The following is a 7,757-nucleotide window of genomic DNA, read 5'->3' as shown; positions in this document are numbered from 1 at the left end:
TATAACTAATACTAACCCAACTATAACTAATACTAACCTAACTATAACTAATACTAACCCAACTATAACTAATACTAACCTAACTATCACTAATACTAACCCAAATAAAAATACTAACCTAACTATAACTAATACTAACCCAAATAAAACTAATACTAACCTAACTATCACTAATACTAACCCAAATAAAAATACTAACCTAACTATAACTAATACTAACCTAACTATAACTAATACTAACCCAACTATAACTAATACTAACCTAACTATCACTAATACTAACCCAAATAAAAATACTAACCTAACTATAACTAATACTAACCTAACTATAACTAATACTAACCTAACTATCACTAATACTAACCCAAATAAAAATACTAACCTAACTATAACTAATACTAACCTAACTATAACTAATAGTAACCCAACTATAACTAATACTAACCTAACTATAACTAATACTAACCTAACTATAACTAATACTAACCCAAATATAACTAATACTAACCCAAATATAACTAATAGTAACCTAACTATAATTAAACCTAAAATTGTTCTCATCATAAGGGTTTGTCTTTATTATATAGTTCAGTCCAATTTGTTAGAACAGCTCGGCCTCGTTAAGCCGACCTGCAGCTGACGACAGACAGAGGGAAAAGTCCTCAAGTCTAAAAAAAGCCTAAACTTGGTAGCAAGTGTAATATCTCTATTATATTGATATTATTTTTTAACCTTTTTTCCTCCAGAGAAGGTTTTAGTTTGCTTTATTTCCGCACCACTCGGGATCTTTACTGAGTATTTCCATTCTTCACACTTTCTACTTCTCCTCCTCTACATCTATCTGCCGGCTGAGTCACTAGTTACTTTGCAGAATAAGGTTTTACATCAAAACATACGATCAGCTCATAAAACATGTTTCATTGTTAGAGTTTAAACTCCAACAGGATCTGGATCAGTTAGACGACAACATTAAAATACTTCTGACAGGTTCATGCTTCAATAATTTAACTCTCTGACAGAAAGACGACTTTTACTTTTCATACTTCAGTTTATTTTACTGCAGATACTTCTAGACTTTTACTGAAGGAAACTTTTGAATGCAGAACTTTTACTTTTAATGAAGTGTTTTCCATCATGGTTTTGAAATCAGATCCGTCAGACGGTTTCTGCTCTGCTATAACTAATACTAACCCAAATAAAACTAATACTAACCTAACTATAACTAATACTAACCCAAATAAAACTAATACTAACCTAACTACAACTAATACTAACCCAAATAAAGCTAATACTAACCTAACTAACTAATACTAATCCAAATAAAACTAATACTAACCTAACTATAACTAATACTAACCCAAATAAAGCTAATACTAACCTAACTAACTAATACTAACCCAAATAAAGCTAATACTAACCTAACTAACTAATACTAACCCAAATAAAACTAATACTAACCTAACTATAACTAATACTAACCCAAATAAAGCTAATACTAACCTAACTAACTAATACTAATCCAAATAAAACTAATACTAACCTAACTATAACTAATACTAACCCAAATAAAACTAATACTAAACTATAACTAATACTAACCCAAGTAAAACTAATACTAACCCAAATAAAACTAATACTAACCCAAATAAAACTAATACTAACTATAACTAATACTAACCCAACTATAACTAATACTAACCCAAATAAAACTAATACTAACTACAACTAATACTAACCCAACTATAACTAATACTAACCTAACTATAACTAATACTAACCCAAATAAAACTAATACTAAACTAACTATAACTAACACTAACCCAAATAAAACTAATACTAACCCAAATAAAACTAATACTAACCTAACTATAACTAATACTAACCCAACTATAACTAATACTAACCCAAGTAAAACTAATACTAACCCAACTATTTTACTTTTCATACTTCAGTTCATTTTACTGCTGATAGACTGAGACTGAAGGAAACTGTTGACTGCAGACCTTAAACTGTACTGAAGTGTTTTCCATCCTGGTTCAGTCTGGTTCAGTCTGGTTCAGTCTGGTTCAGTCTGGTAAAGTCTGGTTCAGTCTGGTTCAGTCTGGTTCAGTCTGGTAAAGTCTGGTTCAGTCTGGTTCAGTCTCTGCTCACTGCAGTGAGTTTTCTCTGAGTTTCATTCTTCAGAAACCTCTGGTCTCTCCCTGTGTGTGTGTGTGTGTGTGTGTGTGTGTGTGTGTGTGTGTGTGTGAGCAGCAGGATGTGATTAGCTCTCCTGCTCTGACTCACACTTCCTCATGTTTCCGTCTCTCGGCCCGGACTCGCCTGCTGGATCAACATCCTGCAGACCGCCAGGCTCCGCCCTTTACATTTCATTTGCACATTAATAGCAATATTTTGCCTTACAGTTAAAAATTCTACTTTTTATTAGGGGTTCAAGCCCCGTAGGGGCTGAAACCCTATTGTTTTTGTGCTGGTTTATTATTATTGTTCATCCACATTGGCGCAAATTCCCGTGAGTTGGTACATCGCAGAGACATCAAATTTGGCCCAATGACAGATACTATGACCCATTACTAGCTCAACAAATATTTACCCAATCGGCCTGAAGGGGGCGCTATAACTATAATTTTACTTTAAAGGCCATAACTTCCACACCGTTGGTCCGATTTTCACGAAACTTGGTACACATGTCCAGCTGACCATACTGTACAACTTTGCTAGAGGACCCTCAAGGTCCACCTGGAAAGTTTTTGAGATATTTTGTTTGACTGATCACCACCAAAATTGGTCAGTAGCATCTATGGACCAAGCTCTATAAATTGTCTTTTCGGAATTTTGATATCTACTTTAGTTTTGAAAATATTAATTTTTAAAGTTGTGAGGGGGCATGGCCTGTCAGCTAAATTGTTATAACTTAATTACCGATTGTCCAATCATCATGAAACTTGGTGAACATGTTCAGATGTCATCAGTGACCATGTGTGCAAAGCTGTGTTAAGATTGAACAGTAGGGGGCACTACAAATGCCAAAAAACTGTATCTCCTATGGTGTAATAACCATGTAACAGCCGGTAAATCAAAGCCCATTTGCATAATCGGTCCCAAACTTCTTAGCCTCGTCTGGAATGGCATTTCGAACATGCATACTGAATTTTGTGTGATTCAACCAAAAGGGGGCGCCGCAAACGCCAAAAATGGGCGTGGCCTAACACTAAAACGGCCATAACTCCGCACCCATTTGTTCAATGATCGCGAAACTTGGCAGATATATCAAGGGAAATATTTGGACCATGTCCTTGACCACTGACACTTTTTTCGCAACGTGAGTACCGTTCAGACAAGGCTTGAACCCCTTTCATGGCCGCTTGCGGCTATATTTCTATTTATTTTTATCTAGTATAGTAGTTGTAGTGTAGTGTAGTATAGTAGTTGTATAGTTTATAGTAGTTGTAGTTGTATAGTTTATAGTAGTTGTAGTGTAGTTTTTGTGTATATATATATATTTTGTAATTCAGTGTTCTGACTTTTTACCTGCCTCATGTGTGTTTTTAGTCATTTATGTGAATTGCTGCTGCAACACTGTAATTTCCCTTTGGGGATAAATAAAGTAATCTGTCTATCTATCTATCTATCTATCTATCTATCTATCTATCTATCTATCTATCAACTATCTATCTATCTAGTCTTTATTGAAGTTTAGTGCAGTCTGAGCTGTTAAACTCTGCAGCCTCGGTTCAGCTGCACAGACAGAAACCAGGCAGATGTACGGAAGCCCATTGAGGACAAACTGTATATTCACACTTCAGTCATGCCGTTTTCCTGTGATAACGTGTTCATTTTCTTTGTTTTCTCCATTATCCCAAGATAATGCACTGCTGCACTTTATTAAAAAAAAAATGTTGTATTTTACTTGATTTTATGCATTCTATGTACTCTATTTTTTTACTTTATTATTATTCAGTGGGTTTTATTTTCCATCTTATGTTATGCACTCCTCATTTTTATCTTATTTTTTACTATTATTATCAAGTGGGTTTTATTCTCCATCTTATTTTACATTAATTATGGCATTCTATCCCTGTTTTTATGCTCATTCTATGTCTATTTTCATGTGAAGATTCATTCTATGTATTCTATTCAAATCTTTATCTTATTTTCACTATTATCAAGTTTTATGTGAAGCACTTGGTGCATGTCATTTCTTTGTTGTAAAGCACTTTGAGCTGCATTTCTTGTATGAAAGGTGCTATACAAATAAAGTTTATTATTATTATAATGTGGAGATGTGGGGATATAATGAGATCATTTCCTCATTATCTCAGTTTAATAAAATGGATCTAGCAGCCAGCTTCATGCCTGACCGGTCTGTCTGACCTCCAGTGACCCCGCTGCTGCATTATGGGTAAGCAGTTCCATATGACTGGGTGAGGAATCTGCAGACTGAGGCTCTTCTGTCTGACGGGCCGATCCTCCCACTGCTGCCTCCCTCCGCTCAGAACCACAGAGATCCAGTGATCCAGTTTGTGTGTGTGTGTGTGTGTGTGTGTGTGTGTGAGTGTGTGTGTGTGTGTGTGTGTGTGTGTGTGTGTGTGTGTGACCTGCATGCCCTCATGCTGTGTCTCCTCTGGGGCAGCCACCTGTCTGGTCTGGTCATGTTCACACGTTAACAGAAGCTTGTCTCAAAGGACTTTACATGCCATCATGTCATGTACATGTACAGGTCATACTACAACATGTACTACATGATGTACATCATATACCACACTACACACACACACTCATGCCTATGGGCAGTAGAGTCTCTCTCTCTCTCTCTCTCTGTCTCTCTCTCTCTCTCTCTCTCTCTGTCTCTCTCTCTCTCTCTCTCTCTCTCTCTCTCTCTGTCTCTCTCTCTCTCTCTCTCAGTGTTGTGAAACCCAGTCAGGACAGATAAGCCTCATGTCAGAGAGTCTGTGCCTACAGAGCAGAGCAGGGAGTGTCTGACATGTAGATGAGTGATGTTGGCTCCAGATGAAATATGATAAGCAGTCTGGCAGAACAAAGAGTTCATTTACCTGCAAAACAATACTGTGAATACTGAAGGAATCAGCATCAGCTAATATTCTAACTACAGCATTTATGGTTTCTCTAATAACTCGGTTTACATGGATTCAGTTAATAATCGTCTGGATGCTCCATGCTGTTTGTTTTGTAAATCCAACATCCAGGAGCCGGATTCACCAATGTGTTCTTAGATAGATCTTAAGAAATGACATAAGAGGACAATTTAGGAAGTTCTTAAGAAGGCTCTTAAGTGCATTTTCTCAATATTTTCTTAGTAACAGTCTCATTTCTTACAAATTTCTTTAATTTTCCTACTTAAGAACTTCTCAAAATAGGGCCTGAATTAATTCTGGTTAATAAACTTTAGGCTTACTGCCATTGAGGCTAGGAGACAAGGCTAGGAGGCTAGGAGACAAGGCTAGGAGGCTAGGAGACAAGGCTAGGAGGCTAGGAGGCTAGGAGACAAGGCTAGGAGGCTAGGAGACAAGGCTAGGAGACAACCCAAAGTGCTTCCATCTACAAAACAATTGGGGAAAAACCTATTTAGAGCAACTAGAGCAAAGATTTAAACATTGGTTGCTGTTGGTAACTGTAAAATTTGCAGCTTATTTCCAACAGACATGAGACAGAGGCCTACCTGGCCCTACACCAAATAAAGCTTTACAATAAATGTTCATCTTAATGTTAGGTGTAGGGGAACCTATGAAGACTATGAGAGTTGCCTTGTTTTATCAACTTAGACAATGCCACACTGCCTTTGGGGCTTTGACTGTCAGACTCAGACAGAAGCATCTCTGATCCTACATCCAGCCTCACACCCATCAGGGTCACAGACAGACTCACATGGGACAGAGACTCATGTTCTGTCCAAGTGTCCAAACCCTCAGGTGAATTTTGAAGCCGGTCCTGAAGCTCAGCAGCAGCAGTTCCTCTAACGTCCTCTAGAGTCCGGCTCCAGAAAGACTCCAAACCTCCAACTCCATGAAGTCAACGGACCACAAACCGACTTCTGATCAAAATATATACCAGAGGTTTTGGTCTCAGCAGCTAATTTAACTTCTTCTAATGTGTGTCTATATGGAGATTTTCAAAATAACTGTCATTAACAGATAGATAAAACACAGGGTTGTTTTCCTAGTGATTGACAGGTCGTCGCTGCAACTCTGTGGACTCCGCCCCCCCCCCCCACCTCAACTCCGCCCTCTGCCTCTCTTTGGCTGCTTTTCCACCGCATGGTACCGGCTCGACTCAACTCCACTCGACTCTACTCACTCTTGGTAGGACCACTCGGTTTTCCACTGCAGGCAGAACCCCCTCAATGTGACCCTGGTACTCGCCCAGTGGAAAACCAAAATAGGCGAGTAGAGTAGAGTAGAGTCGAGTCGAGTCGGTACCATGTGGTGGAAAAAGGACTTTTGGCTGCTCCGGCATGTCAACATGGCGGCGACAGTAAAAACACAATCTTTAGTCTTCAAAACCCTTCAGAAGACGATGGAGGAAGAAACTCACCACATCTGGTTTACAGTCTGTGGTTCTGTCAGTAAACTCTCTGATCCACATCAGGCCCACTGACATTCCCACAGTTTGGTCTCTTGACTGTTTGCTGTCAAGAGACCAAACAACAAATCATTTCTTTGCCAGGTTTTTATTCTCTTATAACGAGCTCAAGTTCTTTATGATCACAGAGTCCTGGTGACTCCGCCCCTCTGACTGAAGCTCCTCCCCCAGGTTTTGTCCACTTCCCCCGGCCCAGGGTCTCTGGTCATGGTGCAGCAGTGTAGTGCAGTTTAGAGTTCACCCGTCTCTCCTGGTTCCTTCCCTCCTTTGAGTCTCTCTGCTTCCTGATTAATAGCGAATCCTCACTGCTCTGCTCCTGGTCTACAAACCGCTCAGATTCAGCAGAGATTTCACTCATGAGTTCTCAGACCAGCTTCCTCTCATGGTCCGGCAGAATCTGGACACCTGGGCTGTGACCGGAATGGATCACTAGGGCTCTAATACGCACGTCAGACATCTTTTGTTAGTGTCCGAATTGTAAAATGATATTGTGGAATGATTTTGAGGGCGCTACATATTTCCCACAATGCACTGTAATATCTAGTGAAAAAGCCCGGTCACTAAAACGGTGAAAGTACCAGAATGCATTGCGAGTCTGTCGTCACCTGGCCGTTACCAAGCAACCGAGCTGTAACCCTTCTGTGGTTTTATAATGATGACATCATCCTCTTCTTCACCAAACCTCGTTTACTAATGCAAGTAAATAAACTTTTTTTTGTACCAAAAAGACGTCAAGCTCTAAAGATGTTTTCTTTTAACTGCCAATTCATAACTAATTATAAATGCAGGTTTTGTTATGCTAATTTGAGCTGGTTAACACTAACATTAACATGTCTGTCTGTTGTTCAGGAAGGTTTTTATCTCTAGCTGCAGGTTATACGGTTCAGAGCTTATTGTCAGGTGTTTTTTGTTAATGTCAGCTAGTGAGAATCCAAAACCTGAAGGAAACCTCACAGCTGGATCAGTGAAGAGCTGCTGTGTGAAAATAAACTCCGACACAGAGAATATTTATTCAGACATAAGGTCGGAAAACACAGAGACGGGAACGTCGGGGAATATTTTTTTCTGTTTAATGTCGGCTAGTGACTCATATATGGCTTTGAAGGAATATTGATAACCTGTCAAATCTTAGCTGAAACATTTGTTTATGTGACTGG

This window comes from Centroberyx affinis, unplaced genomic scaffold, assembly GCF_046629955.1.
Source record: "Centroberyx affinis isolate AG114_WGS23_722 - 3 ecotype Tasmania unplaced genomic scaffold, CSIRO-AGI_Caff_v1 ptg000217l_1, whole genome shotgun sequence".
Lineage (NCBI taxonomy): Eukaryota > Metazoa > Chordata > Actinopteri > Beryciformes > Berycidae > Centroberyx > Centroberyx affinis.
The sequence above is the reverse complement of the archived record's forward strand: the minus strand, read 5'-3'. Positions refer to the sequence as shown.